The sequence below is a fragment of the Canis lupus genome, chromosome 32 (genome assembly GCF_011100685.1).
Source record: "Canis lupus familiaris isolate Mischka breed German Shepherd chromosome 32, alternate assembly UU_Cfam_GSD_1.0, whole genome shotgun sequence".
NCBI lineage: Eukaryota > Metazoa > Chordata > Mammalia > Carnivora > Canidae > Canis > Canis lupus.
In genome coordinates this window covers 8,846,393-8,871,870 of record NC_049253.1, presented here as the reverse complement: position 1 = coordinate 8,871,870, position 25,478 = coordinate 8,846,393, and the positions used below count along the sequence as shown (strand labels likewise).

At 35.6% G+C, this 25,478-nt stretch overlaps 2 long non-coding RNA genes across 5 annotated transcripts in view; one reads left to right on the top strand and one right to left on the bottom strand.

Annotated features, from left to right (window-relative positions):
- The window catches only part of LOC102154537, a 39,501-nt gene extending 14,274 nt beyond the window's left edge, over window positions 1-25,227 (bottom strand). For 2 of the 3 annotated variants that reach the window (XR_005382514.1, XR_005382515.1), the window contains exons 1-2: window positions 16,613-16,790; window positions 6,026-6,130 (exon numbers count right to left, since the gene is read on the bottom strand). This is a non-coding gene — a long non-coding RNA (uncharacterized LOC102154537). Of the gene's footprint in view, window positions 1-6,025; window positions 6,131-16,612; window positions 16,791-25,104 lie in introns of those variants that run through there. The other variant, XR_005382516.1, reaches the window with a different exon arrangement.
- Window positions 21,733-23,517, top strand: LOC119867164. 2 transcript variants are annotated; one of them, XR_005382518.1, is made up of 3 exons: window positions 21,733-21,801; window positions 23,199-23,327; window positions 23,425-23,517. It is a non-coding gene; the product is annotated as an uncharacterized LOC119867164 (long non-coding RNA). The 2 variants fall into 2 exon arrangements; XR_005382517.1 differs by lacking the exon at window positions 21,733-21,801 and adding an exon at window positions 22,486-22,923.
- Window positions 25,228-25,478: the final 251 nt, after the last annotated feature.

Sequence of the window (25,478 nt, the reverse complement as noted above, 5' to 3'; positions counted from 1 at the left end):
GAAATTATGAACTTGTCAATACACAATTTCCAGAGCAGTTTATATGGTTATGTTCTTTAGTAAGTATATTATATATGTAGTTTTTGAAAGTTGTTCAATAAATTAAATATTGATTTAAGGGTTATAGCTTCTGATACTTTTCAACTGATTATTTCAGTACAGTAGTCTCTTTCAGGGGAAATTTTAAAAAGATATATGTTGTTGTGTATATTATGCATCAGAGCATAAGTCAGAGCAAATATATTCTTTGTTTTGAGGGCTTTTTGGGTAAAGGTATGAGGTTCTAATGGTTCATTCCTTTGTAATTTATCAAGTACCTCTTGAAACACTTTTCTCTATTTGAGAAAGTATGTGAGATTGTGTCAAATGAGTCAGGGAGAATGGAAACATTAATTTGATTAACATGGAAACATTAATTTGATTAACATGTATTAACACTGCTCAAAGAATTTTTTTTTAGTTGTGCCAATTACTGATGTATTGTGCAAAACATTGCTTATTTTAAAGTGTATGAATGATATAATGACAATCTAATACAGTATTTTAAGGGATGACTAATTTGTTTTCCTTTATTGATTTAATATGTATGGACAGTCCAATTTACATTTATTTCCTCATGATAAGTAGTTCAGGTAAGCAACAAACAGTGGATTTTCCAGAAATAATTAACCAACAAATGAATGAACATCTTCGATGTATTGTATCAATTTCCTTAATAGTTTGGAGAACAGTTTCTAACTTTTGTGTCTTTTTTTTTCTTTTAACATTAACTCTCAATCAGTTATAGTTTCCAAAGCTAGAATAGAAGCTAGAGCATGAAGCTCAAGTTTGTCCATTTCATTACTGTGTATGACTGGATCCTGGAAAATGTTTGGGGGAAGAAAAATATTTAAATTGCACATTGAATTAAATTGACAATGAAATTAACTTCTGTTATAATTCTGGATCCTTATTTGGTATACATCACTAATAACTAGTAGAATCAGTCTTCTTAGGGTATTATATTATTAAGAAAATTCAAAAATCAAGTGTGTAATAAGAGGAGAGTGATTGGAGAAGCTTTAGAAAGTATGGTCAAACTGATACAAAATAGTTCAAATTACAAGTGCTGTCTTAGTTAGAATGGTTGGAAATATCAAATGAGGTCTGCTTTCAAAAAATCCTAGGAAAGAACTATAGTGAGATGTAAGTCTTATTCCAGTTTTCATATCTGTTGAGGATCTGCTTTCAGCATGAGATTGACATGGGACAACTGTTACTAATTTTTACACTTTTATTAGAGCAGAGCATGTAGCTCTAAACAAGCTACTGCTATTTTGGCAGGAACTGTACTTTTTAAGTAAAATCTGCACAGACATCAAATAGTTTTATGATAGTGGCTTTCCAGAGATTGAGAAACTTTGCACTATGTAAATATAGCTAATTGTTCTGTAACTGTTACTGCTTCAAGGCTTTTAGAAGCAAAATTGTGATTTTTAAAATAAGGTCCAAGCTGCAACTCTCCTGGCTAACATATTTAATTCTATTGTTATTCAGACCTTCCGTAGAGCCTCATGCAGTATAATAGAGAGTGGACGCTGTTGCACCTGTTGTGCGATGTAGCTTATAGGAAGTATGTGTTCACAAATTAGATCACGAAAACAATCCTTCCCCATGATCACTCTATAAGTTCTGTGGTAACTACAATAAAAACTAGTTTGTGTCTATTTCGTTACTGGTTATTCAATCTATATCCCAGCACTCTTTTTTTCTAAAGAAGAATAAAATCATGCCCTACTCAGAATCATACTAACAAAAATGGGAGTAGTTTATTGTGGCTCAAAGCTTGTATTAGAAATGTATTCTTTGTACCAAAAAATAATACCGTGACTTCCTATAAACGTAACTTTTTTCATAGTAGGTTTTGTGAGTAATAATAAATCTTACATGAGTCACTGGAGAGATACATTTTAATTAGACATATGATAATGATCATATCTTTTGCAAGGTAACTCTCACTGTGCTCAGTTAAAAGGAGTCCCTCCCTGCGATCAGAGTGGCAGACAAATTCCTTGTCAGCTCTTCCAGACTAACTCTCTCTTTGGTGTCCCTGATCTCCTGCCTGTCTCTCAGGCTACCACTCTCCGGCAGTCCTGGATGAGGCTTCATACCAGTCAAGCACTTATTATCAGTCTTCACGGATGAATTAGAACATGCATGAAGAGTTCACCTCCCTCAAAGACATGTTCAAAAGCTTTATTGTTAACATCGTTCCAAAATGGATTCAAATAACAAGTCAATGTTTTTTAGAAATTTCCTATTCTCCCAGAAAAAAAAAATATATATATTGTTTACAGATTGTCTTCAAAACTAAAGATCATACTATTTTTGTTAGTTAGCTACTTAAAATAAGTATCTCATTTTCCAGGGTCCCGAAAGTTTACAATTTCCTCGTGTACATTAATGATAAGGCCAAGAGTATGGAATAATGACTGAAGACCAAAAGTCTGATCTCAAAGGAATTCTAGCTCAGTTTTAAAATGAGAAGTTATGGAAGGTTTTGGGTAAGCTCGCGAATCTCTGGGCACCTGTCCAAAATGAACCTCTAAGTCTTTTGAAGTCTACCCATCACTAATATCCACAGTACAGTCTAATCCAGCTGTCTGCCCCTTTTCCTGTTTCCCTTCCTCTGTCTTCGATCTGTCCTGAGGTACCAGTAGCTACATTCTGTGGGAGAGGTTTGGTAAAATGAATATTGCCTCTTGGAAATATTCCCATACACTGTATCAAGGGTTTTCTTTGGGAGAGATTTTGGGAAGAGAACAGGTAATACTTCAGTCATTTGTCTTTCTGACTGACATGAATTTACACTGTGATCATTCCTACTCAACTTTCAAATTAGAAGAACTATTTTAGCTATCAGTAATAATGATCACATCTTTGCAGGGTTTGTTGTCTATTTCAACAAAAGATTATACAATTTTAGGAGACTGGTACAGAGAGATAGAAATTAATATAACAACAAAGGTAAAATCTGAACATAGTTTCTAAGAAATCTTTGTGATATATGCATTAAAAATTCAGATTGTGGCTATAAGATATTTCGACTAACCAAAATACTTAAAATAGTGTCTTTTTTGAGAAACTCCTTTTTTGGTCATTTTATTGTGTTCATAAGTGGATATTCAGGTTTTTTTTTTTTTGAGGGACCCATTCTATTGAACTGTTTCTGAGACGGAAATTCTTTAAATATTTCTATGCATATCTTCCCAAAACAGTAGCAGAGTCAATTTAAGAATTTTATGTTGTTATCCCAGAACCCACACAAGTTAACTAAAAACATAGGGTGAGAGCAGAGAAGCCAGTTTCATCACTGCTCTGACCTGTGTAATAAAGCCCCATTATATGTAAATAAAAGACTGATGAGTTTGAGAGAAGAAAGAGCATGACTGGAAAAAAGACTGCAAGTTCAGATAAAGAAAATATTGAGGCTTTTCTTTTGTCTTTATTCACCATGTCTTTCTTCTTGTTTTTCTCTTCCTCTCTTGGATCAAAATCCCCAAAGCACTGAGCCAATCTACTGGGCTAATCACTATCCCAAGGACCAAGAAGTGCTACTGATGGAAAAAGGAAGATTCATACTCTTAAAAAATGAATAAATAAACAATCATTTTACACACACACACACACACACACACACACACACACCCAAGCACCATTTAGAAATCTGGGTTCTTATCTCAGCCTTCCCCTACGATATTAGGCAGCTTACTAAACATTTCTAATATTTGTGTTTTTCACCTTTAAGATGGAATAGTAACCTAATTACCTTTAGAGTTTCTTCTGGAAAATGAAGTGGGAAAATTCCTGTTAGAGAACTCTGAAGCTTCAATTACATTCAAAATTTCAACAGGGGTTTGTGGAAAGCTTATAAGCTGATCTGAAAATTCATATGGAAAGAAAAAAGGACAAAGAATAACCAAGATACTTTCTGAAGATTAAGAATAAGGAAATATTGGCCATAGTGATCACAATGAAGTGCTACTGAGATAGGGCCAGACAAGCAGGTGAGAATGGAGAGCCTGGACAGAGACCCCTTCATAACTGGAGACTGCCTCATGAGATTGTGGCGAGATGATATATTACTCAAAAATGACACTAGGACAAGTGAGTGAGCCACATAGAAAAAAAAGCAACATAAAATTGTAGATGAATTAAATATCTTAATGGGAAAAGCAAAAGTTTAAATCTTTTAGAAGAACTTATTGGAAGAAAGATAATGTCAGGACATAAGAGCATTTCTTAAGCTCCCAAGCACAAATCATAAAGAAAAAGTTTGGTATTTTGATTATATTAAGATACGAATAATTTCTGTATATCAAAAAGTTCCACAAAAATAGGAAAAGGTAAGTTAAAAAGGGAGAAGATATTTGTGATGTATGTAACTGATAAAGAATTAACATACAACATACATAAAGAATTTCTACAAATCGAAAGGTAAATGACATACAACGCAAGAAAAAAATAGGAAAAGAATAAGGACTTTTCAGAAGAGGCAAACTAACAGAGCAAATGACAGATGAAAAGATGCTTAGAACCATGAAATGTAGATTATAATAAAGACAATTTATTATTAACATCTATCATGTTGGCAGTGGTTAAAAATCTGGAAACTATTGAGTGTTGAGAAGGTTGTGAGAAGTGGGAATTTTTATGTACTGCTTACATGAATATAACTTAGAATAATAATCTTAAAGAATATTTTGCACTAGTAAATTGGAGAGTGCACACACTTTTAGGAAAGTTAACTAAATAGTGATAGTGATACAAGGACAAAGAAATAGTCTGGTCTTCCTCTTGCATAGAAGACAATGCATGAAGATGGTTCTTTTCCGTGCCCCATAATGTCAGAGTTAAACAGGGAGCAGCTGGACAAACTGAAATGCAGTTTTCAGAGTCCCAGCACTGGAATCACAAAACAGAGGATAAACGATGGTTTTAAAACTGAGAGACAGGGCACCTGGGTGGCTCGGTAGTTGAGCGTCTGCCTTTGGCTCACGTCGTGATCCCGGGGTCCTGGGATCGAGTCCCACATCGTGCTCCCCGCAGGGAGCCTGCTTCTCCCTTTGCCTATGGCTCTGCCTCTCTCTCTCTCTGTGTGTCTCTCATGAATAAATAAATAAACCTTAAAAAAAACTGAGAGACAATAACAACAGGCTTATTCCTCAACTGTATCACAGAATACCTACTTCCTCTTCCTCCCAAACTCCAGAATATTACTTTATAATGGTAAAAGTAGGGGATACTTATTCTTCCATGGTCCATGGTCCGTCCATATACAACCCTGCAAGAAATCAGAATTATTCTAGCCTCCTCCTTCTGCTTCTTTGCAGGTATTCCCAATGCAAATCCTCATGTAAACCTACTGCCATTAATAAGCCCTTTATCTAGCCCTGGCTTGGGTCTTCCACAGATTTCATTCCCCTAGAAAACCTTTGACAAATGACTTAGTCTCTCTGTACTTGAACTTCTGCCATAATCTTACAGGGTAACATTTATGTGAAAACCTGTGACAGACCCTCATTTCAGAGCTCTTCCATCTCATGAATTCTATACCTCCATTTTGACTTCACAAAAGCCACCCAGCCCCACCTTAGATTTCATAATTCCTTGAACATCCTCCCATGATCAAATCTTCATCTCTTGTTCTTTGTGTTTTTAGGATAAATATGGAATCGTCTGTCTCTTCCAGGATCTATTTTCCATTTTACTTGTTTTCTGACTTGGTGAAATCAATAGTCTTCCTTCAACTCTTCAGTTTTCTCCTTGTCTATCAGTGCCTCCCTGGGTTTGTCTCTATCCTACTTACCTTAGACCTTAAGAACAACACTTTAACAATATTATTATAATAGGCTTTTATTGTCTCCCTCCAGCCTTATTCCCTCATCGTAGACCTCTTGCAGACCACCAATCCTGGATGAATATGGGGGTCTAGGTTCTTCATGCTTGTACTAGGAGTGCAACTGGGGCCATTACAGATTCTTACCTCTGAAGCCAAGATTCTTGTACATTTAGTGTGCTTTTGTCACCTCCATGTCTTCACCTTCAACCTGCTTGCAGTCTCTCCATTGCTTTACTGAATCTTGTCTTTCTGAAGTCAAGGATGACATTACAATTTCAGAATCAGCGAAAACTTTTCAATCGTTACCATACTTGGTCTCTCAATATATTTAACATTATTGAATTTTTCCACATTTCTGTGTTATTTTTTCTTCACATCTTCTTCCACCATTCTGCCCTTTCTTAGTGAACTTTTCAAGCTTTTATTTTTCAGACTGTGTCTTAAATATTGGTGTATTATAGTTCTTTCTCATTTTATATGTTTTCCTACTAGTGATGCCTTTCATTGCTGTGGTTTCCATGACCACAAACACACAATTCATGCCTCATCTGTCTTGTATGGATCCTACCTTGCATGTGCAAATTCCTACTGATGTCCTGTATCCACTTTGACCCCTCCCATTCTGTGTCTTGTTGCCACCTGCCCAGCTTATTGAGCCAGGAATATGGTGGCAAGTTAAATCTCAGCCTTTCCCTCTTCTTAGTTCTGCATATTTGAGCAATACCACATCTTAAAAGAATCTTTCTGAAAACCTTTAAAGTGAGACCCTTCCTTCTAAATCTCCCTCATTCATCCTTGTCTTCTAGTCCATCCTCCATTCTACCATGGAAGTGACTTAAAAAAATAAAATCTAACTTTCTTGCCTTCTGACCTAACATTTTCTTATAGTTCTCTACTGCCTACATAATATCTTCAAGGTATACAAGTGTCTTTGGAGTCTGACCTCTGCCGAATCTGACTTCTTTGCCCATATAGGGTCCATGGTACAGCTATTTTGAACTTCTTGCCAATCCCTAAATATATTCTGCTTTTTCATGTTTTTTTCATGTTTGCATATGCTGTTCCCTTCATCTGGAACAACTTTTCCCTCCTCTGTCTCCATCCCTACTTAGTCTGCTTGGAAACTTTCAACCTTTCTTCTTTGCCTGTAAGTCATAGATGAAGCATTTTTTCCCTCTGTGAAGCCTATGGAGATTATCACGTTTAACCATGAGAATATGGGACATAGCATCACCCATACATGGTTTTCAAACCTGGATCTGCCTGGATATAGTTCATAAGTAATCTTGATGGGCTTTAAAGTTTAATGGTGATGTATCACAGACTTCTTAGGTATGATTGCATGTGATAAGTGATCAAAGGGGTGAATGAGATAAAATACCCAGCCAGCACTGGGCATCTGGCAGACATTTAGTCAGATGTTGTTATCATTATTGTGACTGTGAATATTACTGATAAGAGTGATGTTGTTAATAGTAACATTTCAGGTACTATCATGCAGAGTTAGATACTCCGTCCTATAGATGCTATATAGATCTATATTGCCCATCTACATTTTGTGTATGTAACTCCTCCCCTTAAAATTGTGAGCTCCTTCAAGAACAGTGGCTTTTTTATTATAAGTTAATTTAAATATGGCAAACCTCATTTCTGAGAATTTTTGAAGCAGCTTATATGTAATGATGCAATAATATATATAAGAATTCTTACAAAAGGAAATATGAGTAAGGAAATAAAATAAAGCCAGAATAAGTTGGTTTATAAAACTGTGCATATAATCTTGTGTAATTCCCAAGAAAAGTAAGTTTTATCTGTGAGCTTCCTAGTGGCCAAGGTGAAAATAAAAAGTCACAATACCTACAAGAGAAAAATCTGCCAGTTACTGAGGATAAGCATAGATTTCCCTGGAATTGAGAAATTACTTTGATGTTCATCGACAAGTGACACTGTGGAATACCATGAACTGTGGTTCTTGATCTAGTATCATCCAGAAGCTTGTTAGATATGTGGAATCTCAAGGTCTACTCAAATATACTAAGCTCAAATCCACATTTTAACAAGATGCCCAGGTGATTTATATGCTTTAAAGCTTGTGAAGCACTGTTAGAGAGGGCAATATTTTCAATAACTTCCCTCAAATGACTAGAGAGTTTCAAATGATGGCTTGTTTGTATGTTTGTCTTGGATTCAAATATACAGAGAAGTATTTCAGAAAATATAATCCAGTTCCCAGATTTGACATACCTTTCATATCTTTCCAAATATGCTTTAAATCTCTCTTTTAATGAAGAAAGAAAACATCATAGTTACAGTTATATTTCTTTTCCATTCATTTTCCTCTGCCTTCTTCCTTGAAGGCAATCACTACTCTGAGGTAGAGGAGTATCTTCTCATGTACTCTTTTATAGTTTACCACTTATGTGGGTATCCATAAAATATAATTATTAAATAAGGTTTTTTTTTTTTTTTTTTTTGAAGATCCTCAATAGAAACCCAGGATAGAGTATGAAAACCTAATCAGTAAGAGCAATTAATACAAAGTACAGAATCTGTGTGAGAAAGTGCTTTCAGTCATAATCTAAGGAAAGAATTTAGATTTTTAGTACTAGGAGAGTGGGTGGAAAATAAAAAAAAATGGTTGGGTAACATTTTGTTTTGGTAATTGGAGGAGAACTGGACAGGGAAGAATTTAATATTTCATTTAGTAGCCGCAATACAGGAACAAAATGACAGTACTGGTGTGTCAGCATTAAATTCCAATATTTTTTTTTCTTTCTTTTTTAAGGAAGAGATGTTTACCACCTTTCACTACACTCAGTCTTTAGACACTGCTCCACTTGAGAGAGAGGAAAGCGCAGGTATGAGGGCTACTGAGCTGGGGGAAGAGGCTCTAATAAAATATATCATCCCAACAGAAAACAGCCAGGGCCTAGAGAATGGAGCTGGCCCCAGAAGAAGAAAGGGCACAAGGAGAAAAGGGAGTCTAGGTCAGAGAAAGGATAGAGACTTAGCCCTGCTGACATCTGCACACTCGTCTCTGCTCTCATCCTTCACTTTTCCTTCCCTGCTATTCTCCCATTCTCTGGAAAATTCTTCCTCCCACCCTCAAATTTTATGATGACTCCATTTGGATCTTCTGAAAGTTTCCCAAATCTGTTCTGGAGAAAAATCAAATGACCAGTAAGTGTAGACAAGTCACAAATGTAGAAAACATGTTCAAATTTATCAGTAAGACAAGAAATGATAGTTAAAATAGCATAAAATACCTTGAAGGCATTTTAAACCTAAGGAAAAGAGAAGTGGTTGGAATACTTTCAAAATGAATGCAACTTCGTTCAACTCTCAGCAGCTTTAGTTCTCTAGGTCTATCTTAAGTATAAATTATTTTAATTTGAGGCAATTTTCAAATACAAAAAGGAACAGTGGTGTATGACCAAGTGAGCCTTTTGGTACTTAAGAAACAGAATTCCAGATTTCTGAAAACTGATGAAACAATCAATAATTATATTTTCTGGTAAGAAGCTGGAATGCAGATATTTGTAGTACATGCAAAGACAAAATCGCTACTCCATTAGGTATAGTCAGAGTGTCAAAGGGTGTGGTGAAAATTGCACATTTACTCATCATGAAACAGTGTAGGGTCTTGAAAAGGATATTGAAAAGGGGAAAATCTGGAAAATCTGGAGACTGGGATAACCTACATCAAACATGTTATATGCTCTCATTTGTTAATCTTTATGTGTGATCTTTTGCTAATCAAGTCTGATTAGCTGTGGAGGGGAATATAGGGATTTGGTGGTGGTAGTGGAAAGGTATGTCGGGTGGAAGGATGGTCTAGATCTACATGTTCACTAGGATCCTGCCTCGCTTGACCATTCCCTGACTCTGGTAAGACTGCCCCAGCAAACTGCAATAAACTCTCACTTTCACAGATCATAATGAGAGGCTGTCCACTTTTGTGTCGAGATGGAAGTTGAATGACACTGTCCTGTGAGATTTATCACTACTAATATTAATTATTGTTATTTTGCTTTTGGAGTCTTTATTTTTGACGTGGTCTAAAATTCCCAAGGGTAAAGGTTAGCCATTTCAGGATTTCACTGTACTCTTCCCAACCCCCTTCTCAACCATTGTTATATAGAATCTTCCTAGAAAAGTGAAAGCAAATACAATAAAGGGAACACAGGCAGAAAATGTTTAGGATTTTTATGCTTGGGAGATGATGCTAACTTTCCCACTTAAAACATGTTTCCAAAAGAGAGAGGCTTACTTTAGTATGGCACCAGGGAAGCTCCCTTCCCATCCATTTGGTAGAGTGTAGTCATTTTTGATGTAATGTCTATGTGATACTGAAAAGTCATAACTTGTCCTAAGCTGCATGTAGGCTTTAAATCTCTCTTTTAAAGCTCTGTTTATTTTCATTAAGCCTACTCTTTTTGACTCAGGTGATGTATTTGTGTTTAGAAATGTATAACTTTGGCTTCCTTGGCTCTTTTCCCCTCATGCAGATTTTATGCTGGTACATGTGCACTAAAGGGCATTTGTGTAATTACTTGTTTCATCTGGAAGCTCTGTGCACTTTGTATGCTCCTCAGCACATCCACAGCTCAGGTATTAATAATGTTTTTTGATGAGTTGATGAGGTTGATACTGATGGTGATGAAAAGAAAATGAGAATAAAATTAGTATAGTGAGATTTAGGAACAGAGCAGAAGTATGTATTCATCTTTACCTAAAGTGCTTTGCAGGAAAAGATGTATTACGCTTTTCCTAACCTAGAATGTCTGTGGCATTCATGCTGAAAATATACTCATGGCTACTTGCTCGTTGACTTAAAATAGGCATAGACTTGATTCCAGTTGCAAGTTTTGTGGCTATTTGTTCTTGTAAAATGAGAGAAAATCATCTTTCTCTATCATTTAGTAATCTAAAAATGTAATAACCATGTCTTATAATTCATAGTTTTTAAGAGGTCACCAGAGATTATTTAGCTCTATTTTTAGATGGACCAGTCTACATTATTCCACACAGAATATATTTTTAGTGGAGAATATGTTACTTTCAGTTATTCTGGGATTACAAATGTTGCTAAACAAATTGCTTGATTTTACGTTAGAAATTATCATTGGTATGTGTATTGTTCTTTGTCTTCATATGTTTTTTAAAGTACTGTAATATTGATTCTTTCCCCCAAGTGTGTGTTATGAAAGCTTTTAATTGTTATTGCTATATATTGTAGATTAGTTTCTACTTTTTCTTAGCCTGCCATGATTACTGTCTATTGGCCCTGCTATTTAGGTATGCAGCATCTATTTTTTTTCTCCTTTAGCTTTCCATTTTATGAACTAGAACCTGCCTTAGGACTTGGAAAGGTGGGCTAGTATTTGGAGGAATTGGCCTGGTTTCTTCCCACATTTTTCTGTTTCTTATTACTGGAGCTTGCTCAAGAGTGATACACTTATATCTGGATCACATGGGTAAAAAGCAAAGGTATACCATAGATTTGCTTGAATAATAATATATGGCAGTGGAAACAGGGAATAAACATTTTAACAAATACCCTAGGTGATTTCTGTGTATTAATATGAAGAATTGCTAGACTTGTAATCCCTTATACTGCTTTCACAACCATCCATTGTGACCATGAAAGTATAGTTGATTATTAGTATAGCCTCTTAGACTCCAGCCAATCCCTAGCTAAGAAAACTTGAATAGCAATGTCATACTAGATCTGATTGAAGTTTGCTAAGATGTCTTGAGGTTCATATTAAATGAAATCTGAGGCCTTTCTGGGGTTGATGGGGGATTGGATCTAATGGGGCAGCCTTTTTACTACAATTAATTTTGCCCTAGCTTCCAACTGGATGTAATTTGGTTCATTCCTCCTTGTTTTTTCTAGCTCAAATGGAAAGTCATCAGAATGTACTGGGGCCACTCAGTATCAGCTTTGGAATGGAATATGTCCCTTTCTCCGAGGAATGAGAGTAAAGATATTAAAGTAATGATAATATAGAAAATTTATTAGCTCTTCAGCCTCCTTCCAGCCTAACAAGACATTTACAGACATCTACCTTTATTCTTTCCTTTTACCTTTTTCTTAAAATGGAATAAATGACACTGCCCACTCCCTCTCAGCTCTTCTTCCATCTGTGCTCTAGATCCCAATTCTCTCAATCTCTAGGTGACTTTGATATTATCACCATTTTTTGGATCATCAGTCTTTTCTTCTTGCTGGCTCCTTTTCTTCAGATTTTTCCCATGCCCAAATCTTCTTTTTGGAATTCAATTTCCTCCTCTAAGATCTCCATATCTCTCTTCCCCTCAATGGTCTAACTTAAAGACCTCATCTTACTTCATCTACGCTCTCATCTTACTTCATCATCCTCCACTTTTTCCCTCAACCCACTGTGATTTGATTTTGGGGCCCTCACACCACCAAAATGGCTTTGTCAGTCACCAAACGTCTTTTTATCAATAGACACTTTGCAGTCTTTTTCTTTGTTAGCATGGCAATGTGTGATATCATTGGTCATTTCATCTGTCCTGAAATCCTTCCTTCCTACTTACGTAGCATCTTTAGCTCTCCCTCATCTGCCACTCTACTTCTTATTCTGGTAGTGCTATATGTGTTTCAGTTCTTTGAGTTCTCTATCTTCCATCTGAGCTTTTTGTTTGTATTTCCATCTATTTAGACCATTTTTTCCCCTCTTCATTGATGCCTACACCCTATCCTCTATTCCCTTCCATACTGCTTCTCTGTTTCTTCAACTCTGGCTAAGTTGCTCATCCTATTCACTTCCACATAACTTACATGAATTTTTTTCACTATATTTTTTGTTTTATTTTTTAAGATTTTATTTATTCATTTGAGACAGAGAAAAATATATATAGAGAGAAGGCATAAGCAGGGTGAGGGGTAGAGGGAGAAGCAGACTCCCCACAAGCAGGGAGCCTGACTAGGGGCTTGATCCCAGCCTCCAGGTTCTTATCCCAAACTGAAGGCAGATGCTTAACTGACTGAGCAACCCAGGCATCTCTTTACTTTTACTTTAATTACCCATTTGCCTACATTCCTCACTAGAGTATAAACTACATAAGACTGAGCACTGACTTTTCTCTGGTGCCCAGTAGTCTATGGTAGTGACTGATATAGGGATTAGACAAGAGTAAATATATATATATATATATATATATATATATATATATATATAGAGAGAGAGAGAGAGAGAGAGAGAGAGAGAATAAATGAATAGAAATATACATGTACATACACTTGCATGGGCACATGCACACACACACAACTATGGTCCTATGGCTATTGTGAAAGATCTAATTGAGTATGTGACAATATTTCATCTCTAGGCCACAGATTGAATCAGCTACTATTGGGAAGATACATTCACAAAAGATTGCAATAAAAGATAGGAAATACTTGGAAAAAATGGGTGATAAAAACAATATACATGTTAAGAAAAGGGTGATTGCAGGCTCACCCTAGATGAGCAGTATATAGAGAAAAAAAATGATTTTAAAACTTAACGCTAAATGGTAATGTGAGTTTTGAAAGGGAGATAGAGGAAGAAGGTGTTTCTTAAGAGAACTTATAACAGTGTAGAAAAGCACAGTACAAAACTGGGAGATAGTGACAAGCCAGGTATTCAGCTGGAGCAAATATGTTCCAAACAAGAATAAAAGAAAACAAATTGGGAAGGTTGGCAGACTGTCAAAATTTATAAAATAAATAAAGTTCAAATTATACTTTAGTAAATGGGAAATCACTAAAATACTAAACTTCATGTTTTTCCCCCACACATACTAGCATAAAGTTTGAAGTGATTAATTATATTTGTATTGCCCCTTACACACGCAGTCATGAATTCACTCAGCCTCAGCTAACGTCTCAGCACTAGCATTAACAGAGCTCAGGTGTCTCACAGTCACAATGAGCTGACTGCATGCTGGTTCTGTAGAGGAAATAATTGTCCTGGACAATTTATTGTTTCACTATTTTAAACTTTCAATTAAGATAAAAAAAATTACCATGATGCCTAACGGTTCTAATTGACAATTACTTAGTATTAACAGAGAATTGAATTAATATGAAGCACACCATTCCCGATTATTAGGGAATTGTTGAATGAGGACAGATCTAATTTTAATTTCTGTGGCATGTACAGACATTCTCCTTTGGTACCTTGTACTAAGTCATGAATTTTTGCTGTCCCTCCACAGATTTCTGGCTCATAGTCAAGCCTATCTGAATTTACTTTTTAATATTATTTATATGTCAACTGAGTGATTTGCTAAACTTAAATATACCTTTAAACATGAATTATCTTCCCACAATTGATCTAAATGTGATTGAAAAATACGAGTTTAGTTACTTTGTGCATTTTTACTATATACTTTCATGGTGCTAACATCTTATAAATGAGACATAGCCTGAACTACAGCTTGTGTACTTTTATTCCCTTTATGCTAGTTTACAGTCTAATTTCCAAGAGTAGTTGATTCAATCTCTTTAGTCTTCAGGCTTTCATTACCACACTCACTTCTCTGAACTCTTAGGAGATGCGCTTCTAAGTTTCTGACAATTCAGCACAAATGTCCTCTGGGGGCTTCCTAAGGAAACCCACAAATGCGCTTCTTGAAAGACCACCTTTTGGATGCTTGCCATGGCAGTGTTGGCTAGCATTAGATAAAAAAGAACTATCGACTGGCACCAGCTAAGTGAAAATACGTTTTCTTTTCTTAAAAACCCCTCTTCTCCTGCTCCAGCCTTGGAATATACAGAAGGGGGAAGGAGAGATGATGAGGACATGGAAAAACTAGCTGCCATCCTGTTTTCCCAGAGCCTGCTTAGGCTGGAGCTGGGGTGGGAGGGTTGGGAGAGAGGGGGAAAGTGGGATGATTTGGATTGGATGTTAACTTCAAGTTTTAAATTAAATTCATTTGAATCCTAAAAATCTACAGTAGGTGTTAATTTTCAAAATGACTATTGTTTTAGCTGAAAATGCCCTGATAGCTATTGGCTATCTTATAGTCCCTCTCTATATTCCCTCCCTCTTTCCTCCCTTTCATCCTTCCCTCTTTCTTCCTATCCTTCCAAAAATATGGAGACCATAATCTAGATCAGGCACTGTGCTAGGTGTCAGAAACATGCAAGGGAAAGAGACAGAAATAACCTTTGCCTTCATGGAGTTTGCATTTTAGTATCAGAAAATCAGTAGTTAATAATAGTTTTGAACTGAGAAAGAATATTCCATGCAGAAGGAAAAGCAAACATAAAAAATATTAAATAAGAGTGTTATCAGTGGTCCTGAGGAAAAGCAAAGGCTCAAAGAGATATGGGAAAGTGACAGAAGATAAAATTACGCAAGTGAGGCTGGGGTTGGATGATGCAGGACCGTGGGTCTTCGGGTTTATTAAATGTGATAAAAAGCCATTGGATGGCTGCAGTTGGCAACATAACTGGAACTGGGTTCTAAATATAGATAAGCTATTAGGGGGACAAGAGTGGAAGCCAAATGACCCCGTTAGAAGCCATGCTAGCAGTCCAGACAAAAGATAATAGACGGTTTTGCTAAGGAGACAGTAGATATTATGGGACATAATTGGATTCAGGTTATAATTTGAAGATGGAGCCAATAGAATTTATTGATGGACTAGATATGAACAATAGAAGTCAAGGATGATTCCCAGGTTTCTTTGTTTATGTATTTGTTTGTTTTCCAGAATAATTGACAGAAGCTTGGTGTCAATTACTGTGATACAAAAGACCACAGAAAGCAGATTTAGGGGGAAAAAACCTAGAGTTCAATTTTTGTTATATAAGTTTGAGATGTCTATTAAACCTGTTACTTGTGGCTGAGAGGAGAGGTAGGATAGGAGATGTAAGTATGATAGTCACCAGTTCACAGCCAGCATTTAAAGCAACATGATTGCAGTTGACCATCTTGGGAGGGCAAAAGCAAAGAGGCTGGAAAACTGAGCCTGTCTTACTCCAGCCGTTAAAAGAATGGGGAAGGAGAAGTATCCATCAGTGGAGGCTGAGAAGTTATGTCCAGTGATTTCCTAAAAGCCAAGTTGAAATAAAGAAGTCTCAGGGAAGTGAATGTGATCAGTTGTAAAGTGCCATGAAGTGATTAAGTTAGATGGAGACTAACTGGACGCCATAGGTTTATAAGCATGGCCATCCAGGTAACCTTGATGAAGGAGGTTTCAGTTGAGTAGTAGAGTTGAAAGCTTGATTGAAGTTGGCTTGGGGGAAAAAGAAGATAGGCAATGGGGAGAATAGGTTTGATAATCCTTTAGAGGAGGTTTGCTGAAAAGAGGAGCAGAGGAATGGGATGAGAGCTGCGCTGATGTAGGATCAAATGAGGGTTTATTTCTAGATAGGCAATAATACAAGATGTTTGTGTGCTAGTGAGAATGATCCAATAGAGTACGGGGAAGATCTTGATGTGGGAGAGGAAGGGACAATTATAGGAACAAAGTAGATAAGAAGATGAAAAGGGGGGTTATATAGAGTGAATAGCTGGGCCTTTGATATGAGCAATGACAGCGGTTGTGTCCTGCATACACAGAAAGAATACTGAATCTTGATACCTGTGTTAAGAGGATCAGGTCTTGCAGACCATGGGAAAGTCCTTCATAAACAGGAAACTAGAAAGGTAAAGACTTAATATTCTATTGAGCCATATTTACCTATCAGATGGTCAAGCTACCTACCCGGCACAGGTCTGTTGGCATATGGGGCTTAGAAACTGCTGGAGGGGGCAGTCCGAGTGGCTCAGCGGTTTAGTGCCACCTTCGGCCCAGGGCGTGATCCTGGAGACCCGGGATGGAGTCCCACGTTGGGCTTCCTGGACGGAGCCTGCTTCTCCCTCTGCCGGTGTCTCTGCCTCTCTCTCTCTCTCTCTCTCTCTGTGTCTCTCATGAATACATAAATAAATACATCTTTAAAAAAAAAGAAATAGCTGGAGGAAGGTGGCAGAAGCCTGTAGTCCTACATATTTATTTGAACATATAGCTTTTATATAATTAAATCAACAAGTACTGAGGCACCTTTGATGGGCCAGCTACTGAGGCAGGCTCTGTGGATGCAGTGATGGAAGAGACAAAGTCACTGCCCAATGAGTCTTACATTCTAAGAAAAAGACAGAATGTCTAGAAAGATGATTAAATAAGACATGGCCTGGTGACACTTGACAGACTCTGACTTCATTCCTTTGAGATCGAATTTATTAAATATGGTGCCCATGTGCCCCAGAAATACAAAATGTGTTCGGGTCGTGGTGAGAGTAATTATTTCTCATTCTCACAAACTTGTGAGACAGGTGAAGAAAAAATAATTCCCATTTTTCAGATGAGAAAGTGCAGATTCAGGGAATTGAACAAAACTTGTAAAAGAAGACTCAAATATAGATATTTGGGCCTCAGGCTTATTGTCTCTATGATAGCAGGAAAAGGTTTGTTTAATAAATTGAATATGCTCATTATTCACTTTAAAAATCATCCAATGTGTTAAAAACAAATACATTTGTAAACATAAAAAATTATCATCTTTTACATTTCAAAAGGATCTAGGAAGTTTAGGTGTGTACTTTTTGAGAGAAATGCAAAACTATATTGTTAATCTTCTATAATGATACTTTTATTGGCTTTTGAGAAATTACTTAATGGCATGTTTTAAATTATTTCATTTTACTACTATTCTTTATTTTGTATCTTTAACATTAATATTTACTCAGGGAAAAGTCATTATAAAGTGTATGTTTGGGGAGGGTTTGCTTTTTTGTTTTTTGTTGTTTTGTTTTGTTTTGTTTTGTTTTGTTTTGTTTTGTTAGACTACAGAGGGAGATTTTCCTAAATAGAGAGATAAATATTTTAAACTAATACCCTCTAAAATTTCACTTTGGAAACATGAAACCATTTGGGGAATAAAAATATGCTGTTCAAGGCTGTTGGCTAAGCAACTCTAAAGCCACAGATTCCTTGTTAACTAAATGCTAAAGAAATGGATAAAAAAAAAGTATGATTGCTTTAATACCCTCTTTTTTCTTGTACTTACACTAGACAACAATTTGGATCTGAAAGACAGTTTTATCTTTTAAGCTCTTGAAAATTTTGAGTCATTGGTATTTGTGCTGCTAATTCTATCCAACAGAATTTCAAAATCTGTTTTTCAAACTTTCTGATTGTGGTAACATTAAATAAAACCTTAACTACGAAAAATGTAATGTTTCTAAAGGGGACACTGTAATATTCTAGGCTGCCTTTCTTCATCCCAGTTTTGCAGATGTACGGTCTAGGATTTTAAATGCTTTGACAGATGTTAAAATGTACAGTGTTTACAATGATGAAGGAAAGCAGTATAGTAATTTTATGAACAGGAAGCAATTGAGAATTAAGAATTAAACAGCTTAATATTGATTTTTTTTTTTTAATTTTGGGATTCCAGACTGGTAATCTTAGGCGTAAACTTTGGGAAGTCAAATATCACAGGGAGTGTCTAAAATCTTTTTCTGAAAGTCTTTTTGTTCTCAACTGTCAGAGAATATAAAAAATCAGCTGTGGTATTTTCAGAACTATCCAATTTCAAATGCCCTTTTTATTCAGTGCTTTTATGACCAGTTGCTTGACAACATATAGATATGGTTACTTCATGTGAATGTTTCTGTGTCATTGGTGCTGGCCTATTTTTCTGGACATATGCTGATATACAGTAGTCCTTAACATAGAGATTTTAAAGTGACTTAACTCTTTTGCATTTGCACAAATTTTAGAAATTTCTGTACCCTAAAAATTTTCCTCTATGCATTCTTTGAAATGTACTTTGACATAAGTTTTAGTTGCTAGATGTGTAATGTGTTGGGTTTGCTTTAGGAGAGATTTGGTATTCATTAGACATTAAATATATCATATGCAAACTTAAGCTTTTAAAAAAAATCTCTATTCCTGTATTAATCAGAATATTTGAGAGTGAATTTTTGTTGTGATAAATAAGCTGAAAGTTTTAAAATATAGGCATTATAAATAGATCACTTTTATTGAAATATATATATAATTTCAAAATATTCCTATATTTCAATAGTAATTATGATCTTTAATCTCTTCCATTTGCTTTGAACATCCATGTTGTTAGGGATACACATTACACACACAGACACACACACAGTTTGAGTTGTTTCTCTGTACTTATAAATTTCTGTAAGATATTTTATATACATAGATAAGGACATACTTTAATGTATGATCACACAATATGTCCAATATTTGGAGCACACCAGAAAGAGATACCCATAGAAACAATTTTTCACTATATTTTGCTTATTATATCATCTTAATAATTATTATAGCCACGGATATATTAATAGTACGATAGATCAAAAATAGAAGAAAAACGTAGGATTAACTCAACACAAAAAATCAGGCAAATGATTGAATTTCAAATAACCACTTACTAGATCTTCTAGCTTTAGTAAATACCTTACAGCCAAATGTTGAGCCTGTTAACTTGGCGGAGAGATTGCCTTAGACCACAGTCCCAGGTTAGAGCAGTTGTATGTTTGAACTAAAAACAATGTGCATGGGGGTCCCAAGCAATTCTAAGGGATTATTTTTTTCCTTTTAAGAAAAACACCGCCTTGTGGATCACCAAATCTCGATTTGTACAAAGAAAAACTAGTTCAGGGCTGAGAGCGAGAGCTGATACATTTCAAGGAGGACCGGCCGGCTGCACTTGTGAGCGGTGACAGATTTCTGTGAAATATAATCCTGATTAAAAATGCATGTGTGAAACCTCTTCGAATAAAGCGCTGTGTCCAACAGCATTTTTTGAGCTCCTGCATGGGAGAAGGGAAGGCTAACGTAGCTACTCTGGTAGCCTTTACCCCATCATTTGCTAACTGTTTTACATTTCTGAAACGGTCTCTCTCTATGTCTTTGAACTAGGAAGACTTGGATATATTTTTTGTTTGTTTGTTTAAAAAAAAGTCAGCAACACTGGCAAATTTTGAAATTCAGAAATTCAGTGCACAGCCTTTTTCTAGAAATATGTCTATATCACACCAATGCGCTAGGTGATAGAAAATCGTGATTTAGATGAACATCAATGACTGTGATATTGAGGCTTTTCCTAACAGCTAAGTCATGCAAAATAAAAAGAGGCATATGTGTGCAACTACTTCACACAGATTAGCAACCCCATTGTTGCCCTCTATTACTCTTGCAGTACCAAAGCTTTTATCAACCACTGAACACTTCTGAGTGTACATAAACCAGTTTTCTTCGTTGGGGTCCAGATTTGAGAGAATTCGGGTATAAAGCATAGGAGGTTTCTAAAAAAGAGATGAGATAAATTTGTTTAGTAAAAAAATAAAAACAACTAGCGCAACTATGGAAGAGCCTGGTAAAACCTGCGCAAGCCACGTTGCCTTTTTGCACGTGTGTCCTGGTGACCACCACCCTGTGTAATTTAGATCCTGTGAATGTGGACTAGAATATCTATTTACGGCCCTATCTTTTGTTGGAATCTAAAAGATGGGCGTAAACCGTGAAGATATTTATTTCTTTAAAACCTTAGAAAACTGGGGAGAAAAATCAGTAGATTTTCTCAGTAGTAGCCCAGTGGAGCAACATAGATTATCTGGCATTGCACATGTCTCTAGTTAGTTGTGTAGTTGTGACACACACAGACGGTTGGACATGGACACAGACACACACACACATATATAGATGAAACAAATACATCAGAAACATGTTTAGTGAGCTTCTTCGACGGGCTCCGTGACTTTATAGTGGCGTGAAGCTTTCCGCATCTTAGTAACTCCTGACTGTAATGTAATTTCTCCACACCCGGTGAAATTTTCTGAATCTGCCTTTTGTAAAATGTGTGTCAGGGTCATGGCCCCTGTGCATTTCTTTGTCTTGCCTCCTCTTTCCTGCTTCAACCTAGCACCCTGTTCCTAGTTGGTGGTCTCCAGTTCTTCACAGGAAAACATAGAAATTAACTCACCAATGCAATGCATTTAACATACTGCTGATGAATTTCTTCTTAATCACGTGATCATCAAAGTATTCAAGATTTTAGGATTTCTAATTTTACACAACCAAGTGAGCAGGTGAGAACAATGTGTTTACCTTCTTTTAGGCCTCAGAGCCAAATATATTATGAAATGCACAGTTGTCTTCTCTTTTTTTACTTATTCCATGACCACGTACTGAATACTGACTGGTCACCTTAATCCATTTGCAGATACTCAGTTTCAATGGAAATATTGAAACGAGTGTAGTTTGAGGGATAAGTAACAACGCTTATTTGCCTTAAATTTGAGATTTAACTGTGTTATGTCTTAAATTTTATATGTCCTCCCTTAACATTTGTTTATATTTTCAAGAGCACCTATTCTTCTTCCTAGGACTAATCCTTTAGAAAGACTCTTTAAAGTGCTTATACTTAATTGTGTATATTATTTTATATCTATTACTCAGTTTGATTTTCTTAAAATAAATGCAATTATTTTTTGAGGGGTCCAGTAGATCTAGTTTCATGTCAATATATGGAACATGACATAGTGGACAAAATTCTACAACAAAATATGTTGCAAGTACAAACCAATGAATAAAAATTGCTATCATTGAGAACAACAACAACAAAAAGCTTTCTAAAACCTTTAAGACCTTGAATATTTTTTCTAACCCCTTGGTGCCTTTTAACAAGTGAAACTATTTTTTTTTAATAAAATTGTCAATGGTTTTTCTTTAGATTTATTGAGGGCCCGACTCACATGGAATATTTTCTTTTGTGTTTCAAGAATATACAAATATTTCTTGTGTATTATTTTCCTGGTACACAGGCACACACATGAAAATGCCTGCAGAGAAGTTTACCAAAGTGAAAGCCTGATCACCTTCAGGTAAAATGTGATCCTCTGTGTCTGGTGCAAATATAAAAGGAGTAGGGCATACATGCATTTTTTTCTTTGCTGCTATCCTCTTAGTAATGAATGCTTAGATATTAGAAGCGAAATGTAATTTATCCTTATCATTCTGTACATTTTACTTTATTTGCAATTAATTCTCTTGCTATATTACATCTATGTTAATATATGTTTTCTTAGAAATTCTAAGGAGAGTACTGCCTCTAATTTATTTCCCATCTTGCAGTTGATTTAAGCAGGGGTTTAATACCAGTGATCTCCTTTCTTAGTAACAAATATACACAGTGAGTGTTCTGAGATTTATGTAGGAACCTAGAGTTCAGGAATGGGTTTTTATTACTCCTTTTGATTTAAAATTAATTATCAATTATTAATTTAAAAATTCACATTGAGAATTAGAAGTCTCAGGTTGCTGTTTAGTTCATTCTGATTATTTTAAAACTTTACATTGCTATTGATATCAATATCAGTGTTCTGAGCAACCATTTCTAGTATAAAAAGGTGATATAATATTCATAGTTGGTCTGAAATCATCGTGTGTATATGTATGTGAAGAATTCTTTTCTTTCTTTCCTCATAATGGGAAATTCTATCAAGAATTTTATAAAGACAACTACAAAAATTTTTGCATTTTTAAAATGCAGTGGCTTTTAATTACAGCTTTCAAAAATAAAAATTAGTTAAGATGAAAGTCATGCAACGAAGTTGTTGATAAGAATTGCCATTAGATGTTATTAAGAGCTTCATATTTCAAATGTCAATTTTGATTCATTGGAAAAAGATTATCTGTAAAACAAAGGTGTTGAGGAAACAAAAAGCTGTAACTTTTAAACCAATTCTAGCTCAAAAGAAATAAAAATCTATCATAATTATAAAATAGTTACAGGCCTGACAGGGAGAGAGAAGAGATAAAGAGAAGAGAGAATGTTTCAAACATCAGAAAATGTTTTATTTCAGTGTGTATACTCATGTGTCGAGCACTTATTTTGCAATGTAATTTAAAATAACGACTGTCGTGACAGTCTGTGGTGAAAGCTCCCTCACCATTGTAGATCTCAACAGACAACACAAGGCCTTTCCAAAGAGTTTCTATACAAGGTATGAAACTAGTTTTCCCAGAAAGAGTTGAGGTCTCCTTTTCAAATCCTCATCCAGGGATATTTTACTTGCCATGCAGTACAGTAGCAAATGGAATGTAAAAAATTCAAGAAGCCCTACATGTAAGAATGTGAATACTGACCCTTTTTCTGATTGACCTGGTTGATATACATTCCAGATATTCAGCTGTGAACCTTGAAAGGCCTTTAGTGATTGTTATTTGAATAACAAATTTAGAACCCAAAGAAATGTGTTTCTTCTTAACGTTGACACAGGTACAACGATGGGTACGCCCCTCCTGGCCCAGGGTCCTTCGTTAAATCATCAGTTTGTTAACTGCTGTTTGCAAGGTAAACCCTCCCCCTGGAATGAACTTCTTTAAGGCAAAATGAAATAAAATAAAGGTAAGTAAAAGTAAATAGATTTTCCTATTGAAAGTTATTACTTCAGGAATGAAGAAGATGGATATTGATCGGCACCATCCTTTGTCATTACTGTCAGGTCCACGTAGACGGCTAAGACACTTTATTCTAAGCAAACAGCCATTTTCTCTTCTGACATGGGATTCCAGTGAGAATTGAAAAAAGTAAAAGGTTTGTAAAAACATTTTTCTGTCCTTCTTACAGGGACAATTTATGTTGAAGTAACAGTTTCTGAGATACTTGCACCTGTTATTGATTTATTTCTTCTTTGTCATGAACAATCTCCTGTTTCATAATACAGTTTTCCTTGTATACTGCTCTTAGGCAGTAATTTAGAAACAATTTTCATTGCAACAATGGCCCAAGAAGCTGAAAATATAGAAAGCATATGAAAGAAAAACCTAAGTTGTGTGTACTTTTTAAACATGTTCTCTGGTTCATATTGGTAGTTGGGATATTTGTTTTTAGCATAGACGAAGGCAGGATATCATTATGAGCCATTGTCGTAACATTGCAAATGGAATTCTAAATCCACAAAGTCCCCATGGTTTCTGGTCAAATAACCCTTCCATTTGACCTTGTGAATCCACCGAGTGGAAAACAGAAAAAAGTGTGGATAGCGTAAACTTAATGCAATTGGGGTCTAATTTATTATAGCCAAAGATGGGTTAAATCTCTATTGATAGCAAATCTGAGTAAAAAAATCCAGTAAATCTTAAGACAAACTTTTGTTTAAATCACTGAGCTCCTTTGATATGCAACTATAAATTTGCACACCGGCACATGTATAAGCATCCACTTTATCTGTGTGTCCACTGATACAGTACACAATTGTTTCCTCCTAAAAAATCAATATGGCTGTGATTTCTCTATGGTTCATTCACTGTTTATGGGTAGGGATTAATGTTTGACCTTCCCTTGCCTTCTTGACTTGAACCAATTACTTTAGAATAATTTTTCTGGTTTAACTTTTTATCACATCTTCTGACATTTTAGTGAATAATATTTGACAGCTATGAACATCTGCAAAAGTTATTGTTATCATAACTTGAGCTCAATGGAACTACTGTCACTGATGCTCTGAAGATCATATTGCGCTGCAGAGTAGGAACACACTTACATTTAAAAAGAGATGTTTGATTTCTTAGTAGGAATCTTTGCTTAGTTCACTTTAACAAAAGCAGACTGTTTAAAAAAAAAATGACACCTGGAGATGGAAGGCTCATTTGCATTCTATACAGGGGAAGCCTCAAAGTATTTATTTTTCATTTTGGAATTTTATGCATTATTGTCATGCATAAAAGGGCTTTTAATCTTCTCTCTACATATATATTTTTCTCAAATGAATAAAACAAAAATCTTTGGAAACGTTAGCACTGCAAACCAGCTTTATGCATCAGAGGTTTGCAAATAATTTCTGATAAAACTATTTCATTTTAGTGTTCTGATTTCTTATTCAGTATGCACCCAGGGAAACTGGTATATTGCATTCTCCTTGAAGAAAGCAATAGAGAGAGAAAATACAGTTAGTCATTTATGTGCATATAACAATATAAATCGCAAAGATTAAGGGGAATCATTTTGGGGAGCACCACAATTTTGCAACCAAAGGCACTTAAATAATTACCTTTTTAAGTAACTTTTATTGACTATGCAGAAGGATAAAAAGTAATCTTACTTGTTTTAAATGGCATAAAGCAACCAAATGCCATTAACAGAGTGTTACATTTCTTATTTCACTAAGATTGTTGAAGCTTACCAGAAAGAGATAAAAAATGTATAAATTCAGAAACACTGGCTAGTAATATCCCAAACCATTGTCAGTGGACTCCTACTTTCTCCTGCCAAAATATGTGGAAGCATGCATGGATTGTACTAGATTAGTAAGAGGGGCTCGTTTCCGTGGCATTAGCCAGGTATCTTAGCAACAAGACCATACCAGATTCTAGCAGTGCTCTGTGGTGGTGCATGTAATATCCTGGACATAATCTGTCTTTTAATTTTCTTTGGATTGTAGTGATATTACAGATACATGTGTTCAGTTATAGATCTTTATTTAATAAGAAGAATGCCTTAGCTGAAGATTTGTACTATGCCAGGAGTGGGCAACTCACAGTAATGTTGCTGGCGGTT